The following is a 24,989-nucleotide window of genomic DNA, read 5'->3' as shown; positions in this document are numbered from 1 at the left end:
CCTTGGTGAAATTACAGACAATGGCTTTAAGGAGGGTGGGGCAAGATTTGTTACCTGAAGGCAGTGTCTCCACATTACAATGAAATTAAGCCGCATTCTGATACTGTCAGAACTGGAGTTCAGTAATTCATGTATGGCTTATGGACTAGTCCTACTTTCCAACAGCATGCCTCCCAGCTACATCTCTGACCTTTATGCCTTCAGTTGGGAGGTCTTAAGGGGCCTTTTATCTGTGTTGAGCTACAGGTGGTCAAATGTCTCCCTGTGATCAGGAACCCTGGTTACCAAAGGCTTCCATTTGCTGTATGTTCAGCTGAGCATGGTTAGAAGACCTTTCCTTACCTTTGTACTAAACACCTGAAGGTCAGAAGTGGAGCCCAGTGTGGGTGTAAATGTTGGTGGCAGCCAATTCTTATTAAGTCTGAAACAAGCTACAGGTAGGGTGACATTCTGTTTATTTAGAACAATAGGAAATACTAGAATGTGGTGGGAAGGATATGATTTTGTTATTGTGTATGCATGTAACATCTATCATTTCCTTTGCGTATTCTTTCCCCCCACTTTTGGTCTAGAGTCTATTGACAGATATAGTTTTTATTCATTCCATGACCACTTCCAGCCATATCCACTGAAAGTTCACCCAGCGCAAGGTTGTGTATATGCTCCTTTGTGACCACCAATGACCAATCATGTAACTTTTAAAGAAGACTACAAAGTCTCATTTGCTGTGGCATGTTAAAAACTAATGGTCTCAAATCAACAGATTGAATTCACCTAATAAACATGTGAGTAGAGGCCTTATGCAAGGGATTCCACTTATGAAAAGGGGCTTTCTTCCTTTTTTCCCCTGCACCCCCTACAATTGGCTTGGAGGGTTTCAGGAGAGCCCCAGAACAGCATGCAGCAGGGAGGAGCTTCCATCTGGGAAGCTGCTATGCTTGCAAAGCTGGAACATTTGTAACAATGCAATTTTGAATTCCACTCAACATGTTGAGCTGTTGATTCCTTCAGATTGATTAACTATGACCAAATCACCTGCATGTCAACTGTATGTCCCCCAGGGTCCACTTTAGGAACTAAGTAATGGACATTCAGCATGGTATAATTTGATGGACCCTGGCTGCAGCTGCTACCTTAGATGTTCCAGGATGTGTTGTCCTAGCTGTTCTGTAACCACACAACCTTGTGAGGGTGGTGAGGTCTCCACCAGAAAGAAACAGTGGGGACCACCAGGTAGCACAGAATTATAGGATGTTTGGGGCCACTGCATGTGGGGAAAATTAAGATGGTGGCTGCCCAGAGCCTCATTAGCAGGCATCATCATTGGTTGTGGGTCTTGACAGATGTCCAGGAATGTTAGGTGGTGATGTTGGGTCTGAGCTGTCAGATATTTGGAGCAACTTTCTTAGTTAGTGTGGCATTTGGCCCTGAATGTCATTACAACCACTGATGGCAATGCCCCATTTTTCTGACCCAACTGCCAGTTTAAGAAAGGAATCCCATTTTTCCTATACAGCATTAACATACAAATACTATAAAAATCTGGCTGTTAATCGTTATCTTTCAGCAGTTATTTTCTTATTTTTTTTAATATAAAGTTCTTTTTCCATGCTGATGATAAAAACTTGTTTTACTGCCTGCAGTGTACCCTGTGCTTTAGATTTTTATGCCTTCATATTTTGTATCCTTATCTGTTCTTCCATTTTCTGCAAAAGGTTTTAGTACTCAAAGAGCAGAGGGATGCTACCTGCCATGATTTCTGCCAGTACAGTGATGTATTTGCAGTATGAGACACAGACCATTTTCTCCCTCTGGAATTACAGTGAGGAGAAGTGTTGGGTACGCGTGCCTGTGTAGTATTATTATTTTCCATTGAACTGGGGCACTTTAAACTGTTCTGAGAGACTATGTCCCTAGTCCCTGACTTGATACAGAAAAATAATAATGTAAGAATAGCAGTGAATCGTATACAGGAAGGCTCCAGCTGTGATTGCTGGCTTTTTAGTCTACAAAGCAGCACTAGGAGACTCAACTCAATTTAAGGGCTATGGCAGGCTCTATTTCACAAATGAGAAATTTAGGCCACAAGGGAAGGGGAGAACAAGAATTGTATGCATGTGTTCATCATTAGAGTTGAGTGAACCATTCACTACATAGCTTAGCTTTAAGCAAATGGGTATAAGAAATCTTTATATACACTGATTCATTATTAGACTGATCAGTAACAATAGAACCCTTGGGAAAGAACTGGACTGATTGGGTCAGTCAATTGTTCTTTCTTACCTCACAGAGGGTATAATCACACCAGGGCTGACTCTACCATAGAGCAGTGCTGTACCACTCACAAAGCCTCTCCAGAAGCAGGCTACATCACAACATAACATCATCCAAGAGGCACAACTGGGGAAAAGGAACACAGAACAGTCATACAAATGTTCATCTCTCCCAATAGAGCTCTGTGTGATGAAGTCACCATCCCAAGGCCTATTCACACTGCAGGCAAATGGGATGTATCATGTGGGCAGGATATATCCATGTATTAATAGAAGTGTTAATTGCATGGTATTATCTTCATAGTGACATGTATGAAGCCGACTTACACATCCCACTCATTTATGGCAACTTATTTTTTTGTGTATTGTACTGCTGGTTTTGTATACTGCTTTTGTGTATTTCAGTAAAAAAAAATATGTGGTAACAACAACAACAGCAGCCCATATAAATGATTCTGCTATATGAAACCATTATTGCTGATGTGACTCTAGGAAAATTGCATTGCCACTATAAGCCATATGAAAGCTATCCAGAATTTTATCCAGAGGGGTTACTCAAAATGCATGGGCCAGCTTCATCATCCAGATACTAATGCATATGCCAGCCATGTCCTCCAGCCTACTTGTGACCAACATCAGTTTGAAGGAGGACTATGTGCAGGGATACACAAGTATGAACACCGACTTTGCTGATGTCACATCGGCCAGCAGGATGCAGACAGTGGAGGTTACTCTATCAAGGCAAATGGGGTATTTCCTCACCATTCTCAGTTCTTCCAATTCCAATTATGCCCACCTTCCTATTTAAAAGTGGCCAGCTTCTAGTGTGGGCACTAGCTTCTGTGTTATGGATAGCCTCTTCATACTTGAATATGTGTTATGGGAGAGGTTTGTAAGGTTGTGTGAGAAATCCCATTGATTCCTGAGCGAATGCTACAAATGTGAACACTATAACATGAAAATACCATATTTTCAGTCTATAAGACTATTTTGGGGGACTCTGATTTAAGAAAATGGGGGGAGATGGCCCCTTGTATAAGATGCCCCCTAATTTTGGACATAATTTTTAAGGGGAAAAACCTAGACTTAAACACGGAAAAATACAGTGAATGATGTACTCCGAAGCTGATGAAAAATCTCAGGGCGGGTGAGGAGGCGTAAGTGAGCAGAAAAAGCACACAGGCTAACTTCCAGTGTTACTAACACTTTAGTTATACAGACAAGCAGCTTTTATTCCTCAGATGTTTGTTATAGACCTTGACCTATAGTGAGCCACAGATGATTTATTTTGTATTAGTGGTAGTTCTTCCTTGCTCTCAACAAGCCTGACTGATATGTTGGATTAGCCGTTGTGCACTCATGTTTTCTGCCTCATTTTCCAGGGTAAGGGTTTGTTTGTTGGTAATCCTCTTTATAGCCCTCTTTCTTCCATCGCCCTTATTCAGCAAAAAGCATTGGACAAGGTATACTGTTTCTTGCTCCTGGGTTTGGTAGATATTGACAAATCTCTGTGGAGAGGAATATAAGGCCCAGGGTTAAAAGTGAAGAGGTGTATCCAGGCAAACTTAGTTGTGCTTACTTCCAGTTGAAATCAATGGGACTTAAATCATTACTAGCATGTCCCACTGATTTCAGCGGGCAGGAGAAACAAATGGTAAGACACAGATTCCATATATTACAACACCAGTCACAGTAAGAAAAAGCAAGATGACCTTAAAGAGCTCAGGAAAAGGTTTATTAGGCCCAACACATTTCATAATAAATCCTACGTCATTGATGTAGAGATAAATAATATAAAACTATGAAATACTTATATGAACCAGTACTTAATGATAAGACTTTACACGGTCTCAAAATATTAACAACAACCAGGAACAGGACAAACAACTAATCCATTGTTTAGAAAGTTCTGACTGGATTAAACTGGATTCAGCCCAATTTCTTTCTTTCTCATCAGCAGATGAAGCACACCACGGTGAGATCTGATTGAGATAGACGTGGTTTAACTTCATGATATTTTGCATGTAGCTTGTACACAGTTTTCTTTGGGATCTGAACATATGGAAGAGCAGTCAGTGCTTTCCTTGCTCATTGCAAGCACACTCTGTGCCCTATTTGCCATACACACCATCTGTTGTTAGGGCATATGGATTGGGCCGTTGTCATGTGCTGAGCAGATAGTTGTACCACCAGAGATTAAGCAAGTAAAGGAGGAGAAAAGCAGCAATGACTGGATGCAGTCAGGGGTGAATGATGCGCTACTTCTAATACTGCTAATTTATTTAGTATTCAGACTTCATTGAAGAACCTTTTGTCACATCATCCATCACAGAATGGCACTGGAGAGATGGAGTTTAGAAAAATTAAAAACCTGTTTGTTACTGTAAACCAAAGAGCATGAACAACATCCATCAAACACAGACAGAGGTGGAAGATAAACAAGAGTTGGTTGGAACCAATTGATGTGCACTGATTTTTTCGTAACTCCAATTTATTAAAATGCTTCTGCTAGAGATTAACTATCTGTAGTGCAATATTTATCTTCTCTCCCCTTCCATCTGCATGGCTGCACATAGCAATTTCAAACACTTAAAAAAATTAATTGGGGGAAAAAATATGTTTCTTCTTATTTTTTATAGTTTTACAGCTTGTGCTAACGCCTGTATTTAGAAGACACACCACAGCTACATTTTTCAGTATGTTACAGCACATGGCAGGCATAAAAGGTAAGCCTCCTACAGTAATGCTAAAAGCTGCTTGGCTTAATTCCCCCTAGTGTGTGCACAAGTATATGAGCTCATCCAGTGAATGGAACAGGCAGCCTTGGGGAGGTTCTATCTATCTCAGCTTCCATTTTATTTTATTTAAACATTTTATATACTGCTTAACACAGTAGTCTCTAAGAGGTATACAGTAAGATTTAAACAAGCACAATAATGATAAAATCAGTCCAAACCATAAATAAAAGAAGTCTTTGCTCCAATACTTCCTGTTGTGAAACCTGTTGCATGATAAACTTCCACTAGTGCAGCTGTTGGATTTCATATGGCGCAGCCATTATTCTTGCTCTTATGCTAGCACAACAGTCCTTGCATTGGCGATCAGAGAACATTGAATCTGGATTCATGGCTAGTACCAGATGGTTCCAGGCTGGTGTGCAATGGGTGTTGCACAACCTAGGAAGGTATGATCCTACCTTGGGAAAAATTGCCACTCTTTTCAAAATTATTTTGATTTCCTTTGGAGGTTCTCAAATGTTTTAACTGTTTAAGAACCTTAAAATTTGCTTTTGATTCTACACTAGATAAAGATTTTGCTGCTGCTTGAAGGATTCTTAAAATTTGGATGCTTAGATGACACTAAGCCACCTTATGTACTTTTGAAAAAAATAAAAGGAATAATAATAATAATAATAATAATAATAATAATAATATGCAGTAATTATGAGAAATGGTGATTCATTCTTTCCTGTTTGGCATCTCTAGTATCCTGCAGAACAACTTTTAGATTTACTGGAAATGACTCTGAGCTTCACTTCAGTTTGAACACCTCTAAACTTCAACCATTCCCATGTATCATCCAGACTCTGTACTCATAACACTGGGAAGTAGATGCAATTTTCTTTTAAGGCAAACTTAATTATATTTATGCCTTTTCAAAATGACTGCTGCCAAATTTATATCTGAACTCATCATATCAGTGGATTAGACATTCCGTATCATTCCCTGCTGCTGACTTCTGAGCATTATTTACTTGATTATAAAGCCTGGTTTGATGGGACACAATCACATTTCTGTTCTCAATTATCAGCCCAAACTGTGTTAGTCAGAGATCCCTTTGAATAAAGAAAATGACCTAATGGGTTAGTTCTCTGCCATGGAATTCAAATGTCTCTATTCAAATGTCAAACCAAACTCACTTTCACTCCCCCTAACCTTTTTAAGTTAGCTAAAAGTATGGAAGCAACAAGCAATTTGATTTGCAACTTAGGGGCAGTTCAAGCATTATTGAAACTGGCATGCCTGTATATGCAGTGGAGCACAGGCTACATGTCTGCTGCCTATTACATATCAATTATAATGTGATTCATATATCTGCACAAGTACACATAACCTCTGCAATCCATCTTCCTTGAAGAAGAAGGAATGGACGCTTTAGAAATTATGAACCGTATATCACAGCACCCAAATCCATGCTGTGTGTGCACCAGTAATCACTACTATCCCAAACATGCTTTTTTTTTAAATTCACAAGCTATATATATATAACTGTCACTATAAATAGCATTTATAAGTGGCACCAGGATGACTGTGAACCTCTTGTAGTACTTTGAATGTGAGTGCATTATACTGTACTGAGTCAAACGAAAGCCGAACCGTTTAATTATTGCTTTTTGCATTCATATTCCTTGGACATGATTCTCTTGTTTCCAGTCTTCCTTTTCTTTTCTCTCTGTTAAATATGAAATGGGAGTAATTAATTTTAGACTCCCTAGAGCCTATTGCAACAACCTTGGGAATTGGATAACAGTCTGCACGAGGCAAACCATGTTGTCAAGATAATTTTTACTGCAGCTTGATGTTTCTTGTGCTGTTCTAATAAAGACCACTCCATTTCACGCACATAAAACTATATTGACAATCAATCCTCCACACTCTGGCTATTCCAACCATTTGCGCTCTTCCTTTAATGCCCTAGGACACCTCTGTGTTAACTTATAGTGTGGTAACGTCAGCTGCTTGCATGCATAAGAACTTAGACGGCTGCAAATTTTATTGCAGCTGTTTATCTATTGAGGGAAGGGCAAGTAAGCATTCTTCCCCCATCCCTTTAAATTGCACAGCAGAAAACACTTGGTAAATTTTCAGCCTATGTTTTCATTGACTCCCATGTAGCACCAGATCTATTTACTCAGATTACTACCTATTGGTAGAACCAGATTATCACCACAAAGATAGGAAGACACATGGAAAATAGGAAGCTGAGTCAGACAACTCATCCATCTACCTTTGTATTATCTGCGCTGACTGGCAGTGGCGCTCCATAGTTTCAGACTTGGGACGTTCTCAGCCCTAACTGGAGATGCCAAAGAATGAACCACATCTCACATTAATTTCTCATTCTAATTCCAGGTGCTCAGCTTGTGGAGTCCTTGAGTTTCCATTCTTCTCTAGCTGAGCTTCTAGTTAAGCACTTTCACATCAGCTGGCTAACAGCTCTAAGATGGCTAATTAACCTAATTGGCTTATCTTAATGATTTAGGACTATCTACAAAGGATCCATACAATGACCAAAAATGGAAATACACCTCAGCTTCCATTTTATCATGATGGTGATTAGAAGAAAATGAAGCTGATTTTACAGAGGTGACCTGCTTGCTAAACAGAGCTCTTTAATATCAGCTGCAAAAGGTCTGAAAACTTCCAGTTTGGAATAATGAAGCTTGCCCTTAAACACCGTTATCCAGTGGTCTTGCTGCCGGCCGAACAGAGAGCATGTGAGAAACATAGCAGGGTTCTGCAGTCTGTTTTGTACTGTTTCTGCATCTTGTCTTGCACATTCAGGGATGAGGTTGTATGCATTTTTCAGCATATATCCTGCCCAGCTCTGGAAGCTCAGGCAAGTGGTTCAGAACAACAGATGATCTCAACAACTACTTAAAAAAGAACAGATGGCCTAGGTGAGGCAGGTATCACTGAGATCTTGACCCTCAAGAGGCTGGATGTGGGGAAAGCCTTCATGCCTCAAAAGGCATAAAATGGCTTTGGCTGTAACTAGCTCTCTGTGGAAGGGCTCTTGATCCAGCAGATGTTCCCACATGAGTTGAGGTGACATTTCCTCTGATCTGCCCTTCCCACTATAGGCCCCTGCACTGCCTCTCTTGATGCTCTGGAGGGTCCACCAACCTTCTAGAACAGTTCAGGGAGCAACAAGGCTGCAGAGAAGAAGTACCTTGTGAATGGTCCCTTTGTTCATCAGACCCAAGCATATATTTTCCTTCTGTTGCATCATTTAGACAGCACTGGGATATTTTTTCACCCAGGCATTTGTAACTTGAAAGGTGGCAGGTTTCAGCAGAAAGTGTTACAAGGTTCAAAATGAAACAAAAAATTTTTTTCCTTCCAGTAGCACCTTAAAGACCAACTAAGTTAGTTCTTGGTATGAGCTTTCGTGTGCATGCACACTTCTTCAGATACACTGAAACAGAAGTTGCCAGATCCTTCTATATAGTGAGAAGGTGGGGAGGGGTATTATTAGGTTCAAAATGGTTTATTTAATTGCTTAACTTTTTGTAATTGTTTAGTTATTTCCTTGTAGAACTACTAAAATATAAACTCTGTTATGTTGTTTGTTTAATATTTCGTATTTGGGGCAACATTTAATTACCGGTATACATATATTTTTCTAAAAAAAAAGAAATTACCTATTTAACTGGAAGCAGAATGATGATCAGAATAGACCATTGGCCTGATCCAGTCGTCCTCCTTATGCCTTCAGAGGCAGAACCTGTTACCTGTAGGGCAGGTGTGGGCAACTTTGGGCTTGCCATAAGTCAGACCCTCCAAGTGTTGCTATTTTCCAGAGACAGTCCCTGATTTACACAAACCATCCTGGTTTCTGATTTGATCTGAAAATGTCCCACTTTTCCTTAGGGTGCCCCTATTTTCATCAGAGAAATGTTGGAAGGTATGGTAGGAAGTCCCTATTTTCATTGGAGGATGTTGGAGGGTATGGAGTTATCTGACCCCAGAGCTGTCTGAAAGCAGCCCTGTATAGGGAAGTTTTATATGTTTTTATATATGTTGGAAGCTACCCAGAGTGGCTGAAATAACCCGGTCAGATAGGTGGGGTATAAATGGTAAAATTATTAATATGGAATGGGACACCCCTATTTTCATCAAAGAAATGTTGGAGGGTATGCTTAAGTTGTCAAACTACAGCTCCCATGATCCCTGGCCATTGGCTATGGTTGCTGGAGCTGATGGTGTGGCAACATCATGAGGGCTAAACATTTCTCATACCTGCTGTAAGGAATGCTGCTGTTCCTGGAAGCATCTAACTGACCACTGTTGAAAACAGAATGCTGAACTAGGTCAGTCCCTGGATTGAAGCAGCTGTCTTCTTATCTTTAATAAGGGTTTTTTATTCAAATGTTCATAGAGTTCCATTGCTTGCTAAATATAAAAAATTAGACCATGTCACAGTAACTTTCTGGTGCATTTTATCCTTTAGATGTCCTTTGAGAAATCTTGATGTACAACCTAGTCACTTTCAAGTGCTTTTATTCATTGAGCAAAATGGGACAAGGGCCTTCATCAACTGAAATACTGACAGGGACTAGCCTGAGAATGTGATTTTAAATGCCTGTTATTATTTTTCAGAGAGACCAGGGTTTGTGGGGGAAAGTCTGCATAACATCAGCACTTCAGTAAGGTGAAAAGCAGAGTGCATTATGTAATAGCCAAGGTTGTATCTGATTTTTTTATTTTTTTCAGAGTTGCTAATTGGAAGATGAAACGAGCAGAGCAAAATGCACAGGCGGTGTTTTCCACCATGTACCATATGATTAAAAGATCACCTTTTTTGCTTCATACCCGCCATCTGACTCAGTTTTTTTCTGATGGATTCAGCATCTTCCTGAACTGTATCCAACAGAGAGAAAGAGAGGGAGAGAGATAAAGTAAAATAAAAAAGTCGAGCTTGTTAAGTTTTGGGGGCAAAAAGCAAGCAAGCAAACCAACAAACAAAAACCCTCTATCACGAATTGTTTGTGTCACCCACAGTTCACCGAAGAGATTTTCCAGAGAACTACACTACGTAGTTTTGACCGTTGAAGTGAAAATCTTTGTGGAGCTTACATTTTCAGGAATAGTTTGTCGCTTTCCAATTGCTTTAGGATTTTCAAAGTTCACTGTTCATTTTGGCTCCTGGTTGCTTTTAAAATTTATGTTACCAGATGAAGGAGCTAATCTTTTTTGATTCAGATCCATTCACTCTGGGAGTTCAATTTAAAAAGTTAGTATGTCCTCAGAAAGAAATAGGGGGGGGGAGCCCCAGCAACATGAAATTGGATTACTTTCTTTGGGGGGAAAAGGTGACTGGCAGCCCCATCTGTAACTAGTTATGCTGATTTAGCTCTATTGATTCCAGAAGGAGAAGGGACCAAACAACTTAAATCTATGCATTTAATTGTGTTATTTCTTCCTGACCATTAGAGAGGATAAAAGAGAAGAACAAGATAAGGAAAACAAAAAGTGGCATTAAGCTATGAAATTGACACCCAAATCTTATGGATCGCCTCAGACTGCAGTTGCGGCAGAAACCTACCGGTAATCACATATTGTGGCAAAACCTCCCTCTTGCTTTTCTGCCTGGCCCATTTCCACCTGTCTGACTCCATTTAGCAAGGCTGCTCCATTTACTAAGGGTGACTAGAGATCCCATATGTTATGGGAAGAATCATGGTCATGTATGTTTTTCTGGCCCCTTACAGGAGACAGAGGAATTGATGGTGAATGATGCCTTAGAGCTTAGATCTAAAGGGTGACATGAGACAAACTGCTCAGCCATTGTTTGGCATGCTGTCGACATGTTTTCTGCTACTTTTCATTATTGATTGTTAATACTGCACTTTTCAACTGCCGCATTGTAATGAAGTGAATTGGTTTGAAACCTTCTGAGACACCTTACTGATTTAGCCTAGCTGGGGAAAGATTTCTAAGCTAAAAGTGGTTACATTGGTACCTCAGGTTAAGAACTTAATTCGTTCTGGAGGTCCGTTCTTAACCTGAAACTGTTCTTAACCTGAGGTACCACTTTAGCTAATGGGGCCTCCCACTGCCACCGCACGATTTCTGTTCTTATCCTGAAGCAAAGTTCTTAACCCAAGGTACTATTTCTGGGTTAGCGGAGTCTGTAACCTGAAGCGTCTGTAACCTGAAGCGTCTGTAACCCGAGGTACCACCATATTCATTTTGTGATAATTGGGACATACCCAACTAAGTCATGTGCAGAGCAGTCCCAGACTTAAGCCTGTTGATTTCAGTAGGTCTGTTCCCTGTTGGATACATATTGTTTCTGTTCTTTTCCTTTGGATATACTTATTGTTTGTTCCCACAAGTTCACAGAGGAGGCTGGTCCATTATGCAGCATGACTCTGAATACAAGCTGCTGAGAATCAGAGGTGCATAGGATGGTGTTGCACTCATGCCATGTTTGCGGGCTTCCCATGGGCATCTGGCTGGCCACTGTAAGAAAAGGATGCTGAACTATACGGACCTCTGGCCTGATACCATAGGTTATTCATATGTTCATTAGGGGGATTGCCACCAGCATCAAAATGCCAACTCCCACCTGCTTACCTTCTTAACTTATCTCCAGTCCACGAGATGGAGCTACCCATAAACTCCTTTCTCCGCTTAGAAACAGTGCTGTTCTTGAATAATGTTGTAGAGAGGATGAGGAGCACAAAACTAGACTTAGTTCGCTCTGCTTGTTATTGGGTCTGGTTTCACCTACTCCCTGATTTCTGCCCTGCCAGTGCCAATGGGCACTAACCACCAATAGGCATGCACAGACCAAAATATCATCAGTTTATTACAGCAACAGACAAAACTAAAATATAGCTGGTACAGGATGCAAGAAAAAACTGGGAGGGTCACACCACCATGCATAATTGTCATTCTGTAGATAGAAGATGCTGCAAAGGTTTTAGTAAAACACAGCTCTTTACAGTTCAACCAAGATTGCAGCCAAGTAGACTAATCCTATGATTGTTTATTCAGGAGTCTTAAACTTTAAAGGAGACTTCCCCCCAATTTGCATAGATATGCAAACTTAATCAAATATAAATTCTGATTTTGAAATTCAGATGGTTTTTATTCAAGAAATTTAAGACCTGTTCTGAGATCTTTTTATGACTCTTGGGTTTTACTTTCAGCTTATTTCCATTCACAGTCATTTTTATTTATATTATCCATTTTTTGTTTTTGTTTTTTTCTGTTAACTTTTGCATTTTGATACTTTTCTTCAGCTACCTATGCTTTAATGGTAAATGACAAGTCTGGGGCAGTCCATCATCTGGTGGCCTGTTTATAATCTATCTTCCTCATTTCTTGATTTTAAAATGGCATTTTTTAAACAAATAAAAAGCAGCCCCTTTTCTCACTGCAATGACTAATGGTGCTATGCTTAATATGATGCAATGTTTAATATTCAGGGCTAGTTTTACTGCAGTGCTTTTGGTACAGTAAACCTTTATGCTTTTATGTTTCTCTTTTTTCCTTCAGATTTATTTTATATCAAACATTTTTGTACCCAGCTTTGTTCTTTCTGGATTTCAAGAAGTGTAAAATCAATAGCCATAGCAAGAATACAATGATAAAACAAGAAATAAGAATCCTAAATTAACTTCCAACACTTTAAAGGACCCAGGATGCCTAACAGCAATTAAAAAAAATTATACAAATGTCATAACAACATACAAATATCATAAAAATACATTTAAATGACAACAAATTTGTAACCACTTTTAAAGATACAGTAGCAAAACCAATAAACTCTTCCTGTTGATCTTGACCAGCATCACCAAGTGCTGGCAAGATTAATGTGTTTTTAAGCAACATCAAAACTTCAGCAGTAGGGAGGGCAATCCTATCTCAGTGATGGAGGAGTTCCATAAACAGAGGCCCTGCCCCCATGCCACCACCCTATGGGTCTCAACCAGGGCTGATCCATCCATGTGGCAAGGTGAGGTGACCACCTTGGGCGCAGCAGATTGTGCCTCCAATAAATACATCACCCACTGCTGCTGCTGCTATGGTGAAAGCAGTGGCTGTGGTGCGCTCCTTGGAAGTCAAATCTGCCATCTCCTTGGCTATCTCCCCATGCCTCCCCTGCAACATCCCACCCCTAGGGAGGAAATGACAGAAGTTGCCTTCTCCTGGGTTCTGCGCCTGCTCAGCATGATTCAGAGTGTGACCTCCCCTGTGTTAAAATTAAAAGAAACAACCTTTTAATTCCCACTTCAGTTGTCGGGTAAGGTTGATTTGACACCCACCCCCTGTTCCCTAAACAGCTGTACCTTGGAAGTCAAAAGGAATCTGTTCCAGAAGTCTGTTCAACTTCCAAAATGTTCAGAAACCAAAGTGTGGCTTCTGATTGGCTGCAGGAAGCTCCTGCAGCCAATCGGAAGCAGCAGGAGCCCCGTCGGACCTTCGGCTTCCAAAAGAATGTTTGGAAACCAGAACATTCACTTCCAGGTATTGATCTTTCGGGAGCAGATTTGTTCGGGAGCAAAGGCATTTGAGATCCAAGGTATGAATGTATAGATTTTCATTCACTTCTCCTTCCCTGGTGGAAGCATTTTGTGGTTTACCTCAGGTACCAAAATGTCTTGGGCCAGCCCTGCTCTCACCTCTTGGTTTCTGTTGCCCTGTAAACAATGGCAACAGAAATACCACACTGAGCACGTGTCACTCCCCTCTGGAACTAAAGGGCAATTCCCCAGCTTTGCACATGCTCATTGACTAAGAACATTGTTCAGTGACTTGGTTCTGACCTAATGAGGAAAAAAGCGCAAATTATAGGTAATATTTTAAACTGGGAAATAATAAAATTAAACGAAAAAGAAATACTGCAGGGCAAGTTGACTTATCAAGCAAAAACAGCTAAGAACAACAGAGCATTGAAAATTAATTCAGTACATGTAGGTTGGCTCCATATCATTCTGACAGGTCTCGCACCTACCAGTCCTTGAAACAAATAATAAAAATTCTTCCTCACCGCTCCCCATCTTCTCCCATATCTATATATACTTAAAAGTCGTTTTCCCAAGAGAACAATTTACTGTTTCCTTGAATTGGGCATCACAGTTGTAGACAGAAGGAATGCAATGACCCCAATAAAGCAAGTTGCCTTGCCCCCAAAAAACTGTCAAAGCTTTCTTCCTTATTGTTTTCTAGGTTAAGGAGTTAGCAAAGTGGGAAACTTACTTATTATACAGAATCTGTCTAACTCCTCGCAAACTTTAAACAGACACACTAAGCAATGATGACAACTTTGGCCAAGATTTCTGTTTGTGTTTGTAAAGAAATGTACTGCTTTAGGAAGAATGTTCCTTCTGTGTTTGTGCTCTCTCTCTCTCTCTCCTGCTTTCTCCTTTTAAATGTACATTAAAATACACAGGACTCTTGCAAATGTGATTCTTCTAAATGGTAGTGTGGGAGAAATCAAGGTACCATAGCATAATCTAAACTTTCCAGGACAGTTTCCTGTGGGTTTGAGTGGTATGCAGATAATAATGTGAAAGTTCGCAGAAAATAGCAGAGCGACATATAATGATATATTGATTTTGTAAAAGTTCAGCATGGATGCATGTTTCCCAGCTACAAGTGGGACCTATAACAAAATGTTACCGAATGGAGTGTTGAAAGCTAGTTGTGCCAGCCACTCAGCCATACCCTTTTCAAGAATTCTCCATTCCACCACCACTCCTCAAAAAACAGTCAAAATTCCATGAGCTCTGAGCATGCACAGGCATCATTGTGCAGTTTGGACGTTTCCCCTTTATTTTTATTTTATTTTTGTTCTGCAAACTTCAAGGTTCACGAAAGCCTGCTGATTCCTTTCCATGTGTGTGTGGTGACATTTTGGCTATATAAGTATTTTCATTCAGATAATGAGTCTGGTAGTGGTATATAGGATAATAAATCTATAGCATTTTTCATTCATAAAAAAAAAGATTCTGATCTCCTTAAGAGTTAACTTGCATAACCAGCTTTCCCATTAGAGGATATATTCAGTGCTGAACAGAACTTTTACAGTTGAACTTTTTAAGAGCTTTTTTTCGGTTTGGTTTGTTCTGGGTAGTGCTACCAGCTTTGCTGAATGCCTTTCCAGAGAGTTGTGCTAATTTCAACACAGTGTTCCTGAGGTACAAGGCTGCTTTTACATTTTGTAATTGTGCTTTGGCATTTTCTATTTGCATTTCAACTTGTGATTTGATTGTTAAAGTTGTTTTGGTTCCATCTTTTATGGCAAAGAGCAGGAGATAAATGATGAAACTGAACTTACTACCAATGTTTATCAGTAATTCAGGTCCATTAAAAATAAGTAACAAATGGATGAGGGGGGCATTTTTATCCCTTAAGCTAAACTCCAGTGTATCTCATGATAGTAAAATGTCTCAATACCAAACCAAGAGTATGATATCAGAAGATATCTGCTTCCCTGGGTCACTTTTGTTATGAGGAAGAAGGAATAAAAACAATATCCTGTGGCATTTTATCTCACTTTATATGTCAACATTGGCTGGGACAAAAAAAAAGGGTAAAATCTGTATACAGTGGTACCTCTAGCTGTGGACATGATCCGTTCCGGGGTGCTGTTCGCATCCCGAAAAGTCCGCAACTAGAGTGGCGCTTCTGCACAAGCGCGGAGTGCAATAGAGCGCTTCTGCAAATGTGCGAAGTGCGCAGAACACTTCTGCGCACACGCACATGGCAAAACATGGAAGTATACACATGTTTGCAAGCCAAAAAGACACAACATGAACCTAATGTAACACGGGGCATGACTGTAGTATAAAATACCTAAAATGTTCATTCAATAGCATAATAATTGCATCACTAACTTAAGTCTAATTGAGTTCATTGAGACCTTAGTATAACTAGAATCTGGTTTAGAACCACACCCACACCCACACACACCCACACACCCCTTGAAAAAATATGCAGGAGTGCACCATTCATGGTTGTGATCTTTCTGTAAGAAAACCATCCCCTTAGTTTAAGAAATGGCATTATTGCCTAAAACTGTGCTGATTTTTTCACTGAACTAAATTACTTAATTATAGATTTTGAAAGATCCTTGTTGAAGGGAGCACTGGAGCTGTGTCCATGATTCATGTTCTTAGCATTATTATTCCATTCTTTATCCTGCCTAATAGTCTACCAAAATATCTGAAATCTGAAACTGCCAGCTTTTCAAGGACTGTTTGGGCATGGATGGTATGTAAAACAGTTTGGGTGTGTGTTTTTTCTGAGTCAGGTGTGCTATTTTTGCTCATATTACTCATTTGAATTTCTAAGGGATCAGCAGCCTGCTTGTCATTGTATAATCCAGGAACGTTAATTAAATAGATCAGCACATAAAAGCAACAATTTTCACCTCAAAAACCAGCATTACACTGAGTAGGTCATGTTTCTTATCTTTAGAGATTGCCAAGAACACTTAAGATGACTATAATTGGGGAGGGAAGGGGAAGGATGTAAGAATCTTTAAAGTTCATCTCAGTGTTCAGCTTTCCATGGTTTATCATTGTGTTATGCTTTTTTTTTTTCAGTATCTCGTCTTTTAATCACATTTCCTCCAGTTGGAGAAAAAAGAGGATAAAAGCATCCTGAAAGAAGAACGTAAGCGAAGGGTTGATTTTTGCCCTCAGTCATATTTAATATTTGTTTGCTCGCTAGTGATCAGAGGTTTATTTTCAGTTGGCCACAGATTTCTCTTCACAGTCTGGACAGAAAGAAGGTAGAGTAACAACATGGACTGACTCTGTAAACCACTGCCATGGAATTCAGGGAGACTTCTCCCCCAATGCATTTTCCCGAGTTTTTCAGCCAGTGACTGATCACTGCATGCATATCAGTTAATATATTGACCCTGCTCCACTGAATTGAAATTTCAGCCTTCACGACATAGGAAAATGGTCAAGTACATAGCTATTTTCGTGGAGGAGGGTCAAGATATTAACTGATATGCATGAAATTTCATATATAGATATATAATCCCTAGTGCCTTTGGAGCAGGCATTTTCAAAAAAGAGTTTTTTATGAACCGCCCTAGTAGGGCAGTAATTGCCCCTCCATGATGGCACCTGGGGCGATCCGCCCCGCACCCCTTTCCTACGCCCCTGGCCTGGAGTTGCCTGTGAGGCTCTGATTGATTGCCTGTGTGTAGGTGCTAATTTCAATCATTTGTAATACAGTCAGAGGCCTTTTAAAGGGTGCTGATTTTGATGCATTCCAAGTTTGCTAGCATAGTGTCAGTTTTTGTATCTGACTCACCTTAAAATAAATTGCCTGATTTTGACAAACATTTGAAAAATAACCGTTCATAATAACAGTGCCAAATATTAGTGATCAAAACCACAAGAGGACTGATTGACTGACATTTAGAATTCTGCTATTGCTAGCTAGCATATGGAGGAAGAAAAACTAGCTCAAACCAAAGCGTTTATGAATAAAACTGTCATTTGGACATATGTTGCTTCTATTTAAAACTGCTCTTTCCATGTTTATATACAGTCTGGAAAGAGAGAGAAAGAGAGGATCAGGAAGAAGTCAGGCATTTTTGAGTGTTTTAAAAACAAGTTGAATTTCACTTCATCTACAGAACACTTCAGATTCTTCTGTTTCTGCATTATGCTATTTGTATGTTTCAGCAATGGATAGAAGCAGGAGTCTCTCTCTTTTTTGTTCACTGAAAATGCCATTAGTCATAAATATCAAGATAAGCTTCTGAATTGAGCTTTGTACCATTTAACATGTCAAATCTGAAGATAAGATTGGAGTACACAGACAATTAGGGGTGCCAGTTATCTTCCATATATTCAAAGCCAAAAAGTAAAGTAATATGGTTTTTCTTTATGTAATACATCAAAGAGAATTTTACAGCAAAGACATGAAGCAGTGGTTAACTCTTCCTCCTTTGGAAATTAGTGGCAAGAAACTCTTCAGGTTTTTCCATAAAATTGACTTTATTCAATCAGTTTAAGAAAAAAAACAAACTACAGTGCAATATAGATCCCTATACCCCAAATATACTCAGCCCCCCAAGGAGGACATGCAATTAAAATCATAGTTCTTTATTGGCAAGGCACTCAATGACATCAGCTCCTAAGGTGCAAGAGTCACATGTACTGCTCCTGCGAAATAGCTAGGCATCTCCTTCTGCAGTATTCTCCGACTCAACAGTTGGAGCAACAGCATGACCATGCCTCCATCAGCACATTTAAACCCCCTCTTCTGACGCAGTGTGTTCAAGCCACCAGCAACTTTTCCTGTGTGTCATCTCCAGCTACTCCTGTTGCTTTAAGCCCCTTCTCACCATTGGAAACTGTGAGGGACTGTCTCTTCCACCTCTGTACCTTCTTGCAGCTCTTCTGCACCTAATTGTCTTCTCCTGTCTCTGACTGCCCAGCCTCTTTCTCTTTTCCCACCTCAGAACCCCATAAATCACTGGCCCCTTCCCACTGCTGCCTGCCCCTGACACACTAGCATGACAAATACACCAGTGGAGATTCTGCCAGTGGAGCTATTACGCAGCAAGGATGTACAGAGGACCGCCTGAAATGGGGCGGAAATGTGGGCAGCATAGGGAAGGAATGGACTTATGCTGCATCCTGTACTCTTTTCATCGTCACTATCCAATCTCTCCAAAAGAAGCATGCAAGCCATGGGCATGGCCGAAAAGCATGAGTGCTTTTTCCATCAGGGGAATTAATTCTTAATTCTAGAATTTCTCATTGCTGAATTCAACGGCATAATGGAAAAAAGAACCAACCAAAAATTTAAAGCTGCAAGCAGAAATTGATCTTTTCCCACTATATATATATATATATATATATATATATATGTATAAGATTATACAGGTTGGGTGGCCAACCTGTATAAATCAAGCTCTAAGAAGATTGAGCCTTCCTTCTCTTAGAAATGTTTCATTTTCCCTACTTCAGTGTGGTGCAATCCATCTACACCAAATAGTATACCATAGAAGATATCAATAGACTGCCGTGGAATCAAATGGCTTTATAATCAGGTGAATTTAAGAAGGTTCCCCAGCAGGATTCATATCATTTTGAAGTCCAGATCCAAACCTCATTGGTTATGACTGATGAACTATGATTGCACTGATGTTGTATCATATAAATATTTGTCACCCTATTTTTGATGTAAACATGTACTGACTAACATGCTCTGCTTTCCAAAGTGCCCACTGGAGAAAAGTAATAATGCTCTCACCAGTCATATTCTAGGGGGAAATGCACATGGTACAAAGTTTAGAATATTATTATATAGCTAGTTAAAAGTATTCAGTCTAAAGCCCAGAAGAATTCTGTCATTGTCACATTTCATAGATTCCAGTTTTCTTCACAGCTCGGATTAAAGTGACACTTTCTGATGAAAGCTGAGTTATTAAGAATACTCTCATGGAAGTCTATTCCACTGAATTCAGCTAAATGGGTTTAGAAATGAGGCAAAGTATGTGAGGTTACCTTTTACTGGGCAACCTGGGCAAATTAGAGGCATACCTGTGCACATTTGATTATGAATAAAGTCCACTAAAATACTTTGTGAGACTGGAGTCAGCATTGTCATCCAGGGGGATGAAGCAACTTCAGGCAGCCCTACAGAATGGGCTGGATGAATCCCTAGCCGGAATTAAGATTGCCCGAAGAAATATCAACAACCTCAGATATGCAGATGACACAACCTTGATGGCAGAAAGTGAGGAGGATTTAAAGAACCTTTTATTGAGGGTGAAAGAGGAGAGCGCAAAATATGGTCTGAAGCTCAACATCAAAAAAACGAAGATCATGGCCACTGGTCCCATCACCTCCTGGCAAATAGAAGGGGAAGAAATGGAGGCAGTGAGAGATTTTACTTTCTTGGGCTCCATGATCACTGCAGATGGTGACAGCAGCCATGAAATTAAAAGACACCTGCTTCTTGGGAGAAAAGCAATGACAAACCTAGACAGCATCTTAAAAAGTAGAGACATCACCTTGCCAACAAAGGTCCGTATAGTAAAAGCTATGGTTTTCCCAGTAGTGATGTATGGAAGTGAAAGCTGGACCATAAAGAAGGCTGATCGCCAAAGAATTGATGCTTTTGAATTATGGTGCTGGAGGAGACTCTTGAGAGTCCCATGGACTGCAAGAAGATCAAACCTCTCCATTCTTAAGGAAATCAGCCCTGAGTGCTCACTTGAAGGACAGATCATGAAGCTGAGGCTCCAATACTTTGGCCACCTCATGAGAGACCCTGATGTTGGGAAAGATGGAGGGCACAAGGAGAAGGGGATGACAGAGGACGAGATGGTTGGATAGTGTTCTCGAAGCTACCAGCATGAGTTTGACCAAACTGCGGGAGGCAGTGGAAGACAGAAGTGCCTGGCGTGCTCTGGTCCATGGGGTCACAAAGAGTCGGACATGACTAAATGATTAAACAACAACAACAACAACAACACAGAATGGTGGTGGTCAATTTAGTGGGCAAAATCTGGGCAGCTTAGGATACAGTGGATATCCAGTTCAGCTTGCTGATTCACAGCTCATTAAACTCCAAACCCGGGCACAGCTGAAGATGCACTTATGTAACTTACTGAGTCAGGGCTTAACCAGCTGAGCTGAGACAGGCTGACTTCAGGTTGGTGCAACCCCCCCCCCCAAAGTGGATGTGATGGGGGTGAAACAAAAGAAGACTTAGGCTGGATCCTAAGTTCAGTTTGGTTATGTGTACTGGAAACTTAGCACACTATTTTAAAGGCTTGTTTGCTCTCTGTTAGGCTTAGACAGAGCAACAGCAGCTGCCCTGCTGCTAGATGGCATTTGGATCTGGTGTAACATTAACTTAACACCGGTGTGCTTTATGCCAGCTTCTTCAGCATATGATTGCTCCCTAAGGCAGAAATTGATATCTGTGTGGCGCAGGATGGCTTGTAAAGTGTTCTTCTGAATATGTAGTGCCATTTGAGATCAGCTTCAGGTAGCAAAATGTCATGGGCAGAAAAGCCAAATTCTCATGTGATGTCACCAAGCCTGCGGTGGCATTTCATGAGACGTTGGCGAAGCCTTGTGACACTTAAAGTTGCCTTATGTACCTTTAGCAGTAATGCAGAGGAGGGCATTTCAGCAATGGTAAATCAATTTCATCACCACTTTACCACATGCTGAACTCTTCACAGATCCATTCAGGCCTCATCCTCAGTTTGATTCCAAGAATTGGCCTTGACATTTATTATAATCTGCATTTATTTTCTCTGTGTGTTTAAGCAAACATCATCCTCAAATGAAGTGACTTGCACTGCCTCTTATTCAAAAGGCTGATTATTAAAATGATCTGCTGCTGGTTTTGGATTTTCAAATAAATTTGGTTCCATGGTAATTCTACTGCGCAAATGGCAAGGGCTGTGTCACACTTTGCTGTTCTGCAAGGTTGCATTGGCCAGTTGACAAGTGAGAAAACAATAGACAACTCAATACTTTCAGTGTGCAACAGCATAAAATGGATGGTGTGTGTGTGTGTGAGAGAGAGAGAGAGAGAGAGAGAGAGAGAGAAGAAAGAAAGAAAGAAAGAAAGAAAGAAAGAAAGAAAGAAAGAAAGAGAGAGAATAGATGGAGGTTTTATAGGATGTCAGCTTTTAAAAACACTCATGAGGATGGTCTGTTTGTCCTCTGTATTCATAGTTTATCTTCTTAGGAACAAAATTATAGCCTCATAAAGTTATGCAATGGAACTGTAACTGTTTAATTAGAATTCAGCATAAAGTATTGTAGACACTTCTCTAAAATTGATTGTTTTGGTTAATTGCTAGTAATAAAATAATATTAAGCACATTCGTTGATTAAACTTTTATATGCAAAAATACTGTAAGAATATGAGCAAATAATATATATGGTGCAATTATTACATGCCCATAAGGACTTATTTAATTTTATAAGGCTTGTTAAATGCTGAGTATTCTTTTTTCCAACTCTATAATAAGATGCTCCTAGCTGCAGTGAAATAAGTGGTTTCTGCAGGAACGTGTATTGGATAATCTCAGTGCTTGTAGCATTATTTGATTTATAAATAGGTCAATGTTTCAAAAAGATAGCTTTCAGGCAATAAAATAAGCAGTGAGATTATTTCAAACAAGTGAGAATAAAACCACTAGTTAAAGATGATAAATTCTCATTGACCCTATACCGCATGAATGAAGACAGATATAACTTGGTGGGTTTAACCATCTTATCTTTATTTCCTTACATATCTGCAACTAAACTAGTTAAGGCTAAATAATTATCCTACTGGCTCCCAAGATTAGAGCTACAAACCCTCATTTTCAGGAACTCTCCTTGGGGTGAGAGATGCTGAAAGGGATGGGACCTACTATATGAAATTAGCTGAGGCTGATGAGAACTCCTCTAGGAATGACTAGGGCAAAAAAGACTGATATTATAGTCAAGGTTAATTGTAAAAGAAGAGGGAGTGTCATTAGCTTTAAGCCTGTTTGATGCTATTTCAGGACTCCAAGATTCTATAGGGTGACAAGGTTGCTTAGGATAAGCTTTCTTACAGCACCAGTTCATAGGTTTTTATTATTATAATTATTCATTTTTAGTAAAGTCCCATCTGCTTTCATTTACTCCCAACTCCACTGCACCTGCCAGTTGAGATCTGTACATGGTTTGATCCAAATCAATGAGTCCTTAATACCCAGAAAAGCAGAATAGGCAATAAAAGAGTCTTACAGTTAAGTGGTCAGGCTGCTGCTACAGGAAATTTGATGAGGCCTCATTGCTTTAAATAAGGGTGGACATGTCTAACCTTCATTGGCCAGGCTGCAATGTGGCAGCATCACCAGGCCAGTGTGTCCCATGTCTCCAGCCCTTTAAGGGTTGGAGGCAAAATGCTGCACACAGTGGAGAACATTAACAGATTCACTAAGCAAAAGAGTTGTATAATTCTTGCCTCTCCTAACTACAAATTATATTATTTTCAGGTAAAAATGTAAAATAAATAATGAGTTGTTGAAGGACATTCAGACATGGTTCAAATTTAGCCCAAGTTAGTCTAACAGCTTAATTATACTGGATTTCTGAAATTTGATTTAAAATACTTCTAGAAAATGTTGTAAGCCCTCTCCCCACTTTTAAAAATACTCATCCCCCCAAAAAAACCACTTACCACAATGCTGTAGCACTCTTTCCATTCATTTTAATAAACAAACAGTAGTTAGGACTCTTAAAAGGCTGCACAAACCAAAAGGGAAAAAATAAGAGAAGACAAACAAATTAAATAATAAATCATTAATGTTTATTCTTATCTCAGTTTATTTTTATTCAAATATCTTTCTGTTTTCTAAGAAACAACTAAATTGGATGAAATGCCCTACCACTCAGCCAAGGGAAGAGGAAAGTATAGGAAAGCTGATTCACACTGATAACAATGACATGCAAATAGGGTTAGGGAGGTGACAAAAACAGCTGAACTGAGACAAGTAGACTGAAGTACTGGTTTCAATTGTTTGGAAACAGGACAATAGCCCACTGCTCTTCTAAACACCATTCTTTCCCAGACAGAACTCAAAAAGGAAGAATGGATATATGCTAAACAAGGTTACTGCAAAATCCCTCCCCCAATTCACAGCAATTGAAGTCTTCTGGGAAAATAATTCAGTTTGATTAAAACCTAGACCTGTCCATCAAAATGAAAACTGCCCCTACACCTCCATGTCCATGATGCTCAGATCAGAATGTTTTCCGAGTCAACTTGCCTTTGCTTTTTAAAAAAATAAAAATGCAGTGATCCCTTTATTTCAAATGACACCCAAGTCCAAAGAGTGACTCGGGACTTTAGAGAACCCCTGATCTGGGACAGTTTGACTCAAGCATGTGAAAATCTCACCTGAATCATCCCTATTGCAATTTTGGCTGCGCACAGAGATTAGGTGCACCCCAAGCATTTAATATGGATATAAATTTCATGCAACTGAATGTTGCGGGAGATTATAGAAAAATGTTTGGGCTTGGTTGGTGGAATGTGTTTTATCTTCCCAAAAACAAAATAGGGTAAGGAAGTGGTACTGTTGTCACTATTATTTCCACATTAAAACACAGGTGGCTCTGTGGTCTAAACCACCAAGCCTCTTGGGCTTGCTGATTGTAAGGTTGGCAGTTCAAATCCTTGTGACGAGGTGAGATCCTGTTGTTTTGTCCCAGCTCATGCCAACCTGGCAGTTGGCAGGAAAGCATACCAACGTGAGTAGATAAATAGGTAGGAAGGTAAATAGTGTTTCCATGCGCTATGGCACTCATCATGGTGTTCCGTGCACCAGAAGCAGTTTAGTCATGCTGGCCACATAACCCGGAAAAGCTGTCTGTGGACAAACGCTGGCTCCCTTGGCCTGAGATGAGCCCTGCACCCCATAGTTGAATTTGACTGGTCCTAACCGTCCAGGGGTCCTTTACTTTTACCCCTTACCTGTTATTTCCATTGTAAATAAATTGAACCAGTACACACGCTGTTAGGTGTGCTCACTGCCCCAAAAGGAAGTGGATTTATAGTTAGGAGAGCTTGAAAAGGATCTTGAAATTTATGCCATGCAAGTTCATATCTATAGATATAGGTAAATAGCCAGTCATTACCCTAGTTACCATGTACCATTAGTGGCAGCAGCTGCTCAAGATTCAGGGAGGAGATTTTTTACCAGCCTGACTAGCTAAGATGCTTTGAACTAGCGATGCAGCTTAGAACCATATGCTTGTGGAGCATGTATTACTGAGCTATGAGCCTTGCCACACAACATGCAAGACAAAGACATTCAGCTGGGCCTTGGGAGCTAGTTGAAATCCTCTAAATTCTACACAAGGGCTTATTCTTTCTCTCCCCCCCCCCCGAAAACAGAACTTATTTTGTGCTAAAGCATTTGCATGGCGATAAAGAAGGA

General features: G+C 40.0%; 1 long non-coding RNA gene across 1 annotated transcript; it reads right to left on the bottom strand.

The window, feature by feature from the left end:
* Nucleotides 1–3,461: 3,461 nt before the first annotated feature.
* On the bottom strand, nucleotides 3,462–23,305 carry LOC310766476. Its single transcript, XR_014550184.1, has 2 exons — nucleotides 23,228–23,305; nucleotides 3,462–3,781 (listed from the first exon to the last, which is right to left on the bottom strand). It is a non-coding gene; the product is annotated as an uncharacterized lncRNA (long non-coding RNA).
* Nucleotides 23,306–24,989: the final 1,684 nt, after the last annotated feature.

The sequence above is a fragment of the Podarcis filfolensis genome (assembly GCF_964270895.1).
Source record: "Podarcis filfolensis genome assembly, chromosome: 7".
Taxonomy (NCBI): domain Eukaryota; kingdom Metazoa; phylum Chordata; class Lepidosauria; order Squamata; family Lacertidae; genus Podarcis; species Podarcis filfolensis.
Note: the sequence above shows the minus strand (reverse complement) of the source record. Positions and strands in the feature narration are given on the sequence as shown.